The sequence below is a fragment of the Euprymna scolopes genome, unplaced genomic scaffold (genome assembly GCF_053919585.1).
Source record: "Euprymna scolopes isolate OS-2025 unplaced genomic scaffold, ASM5391958v1 sca114, whole genome shotgun sequence".
NCBI classification, from domain to species: Eukaryota; Metazoa; Mollusca; class Cephalopoda; order Sepiida; family Sepiolidae; genus Euprymna; species Euprymna scolopes.
The window spans coordinates 3,514-4,684 of NW_027633119.1; positions in this window are offsets into that span (position 1 = coordinate 3,514).

The window sequence follows — 1,171 nt, forward strand, 5'->3', positions numbered from 1 at the left end:
TACACAAAAAATCCCAAATATATAGGAGTATAGATAGATTTCATGGGTGGCATTTTTTAAAGGCCATCCTGCAATATCATTATTGCATAGAATTTGTATGAATTACCTCCCTTGCATGTAATGCATACGGATTGACAATGTTATGACCGTGCTTACTTACTAAGAGAGATATATAAACAGAAATATTATTTGCAGATAGTTTAAATACATTTTATGTAAACGTTGTTTAGCTGGGACGTGTAAAACCCTTAATGTCTGGAACCACTTCAAAGCTTCCAAAACCCGGTGTAGACGAGCACATCAGCTAGTAGATAAATAAGATAACGTAGGATGTGCAGAAGAAAAGAAAAAACAAGTTTCCGGAGTATCTTGGTTTATATTTATTCTTTTACTCTACGGTTGGAACTGCAGTAGGAATGTAATATTTTCACGTCAAGCAGGTAAATAAAACGCGATGCCGAACATGATGATGATGATGATGATGATGATGATGATGATGCTTTTGTGTGTTTCGTTAATGTAAAGATCCTAAAACATAAATTACACCATGCCAATAACCGTGCTAATTTCGCTTTCGTTGAGGCGTATTCTTCGCATGCACAGTTGTTAATCACGGCCGTTTAAGCTTTGACTCACGTGACATGTTTGTATTTTAAGTTGAATAGAATCGCTCGAAAAAATGCCTCCTTTCCGCAATGCAAATAAATTAGATATTAATTGCGTGCGGGCAATGAGGCATATACATAGCAGCTTTCTTCATTCTTGACAGACTTTGGATACCCCCTGTAAGTGGTGCCTGCGCGTGGAACTTTTGTGGCAAGAGTTGCGCAATATCCAACCACACCTCTCCTGAGTCGGCGTTGTTAAATACCAATGGAAAGTGGAGATTCAGTACAACTGGAAAAAAAAATGCCGAGATAAGCGGAGAGCACATACAACGCCTAGAATTCTGAAATGGTCACCCATCTGGTTCTAGCTAGGCTCAACGTTGCTTAACCGATGTGTCAACGTGATTATTTTCATACATACGAACGTACGTACATATATGATGATTGCAGCATCTTCACTGATGATGTCCGTTGAAAGTTAATCAAATAACCCCCTAATATCTCCTCAGCTAGCTTTGAAGGCCGGCAGCTAATTTATAAGGACGATGGCAGACATGACATAC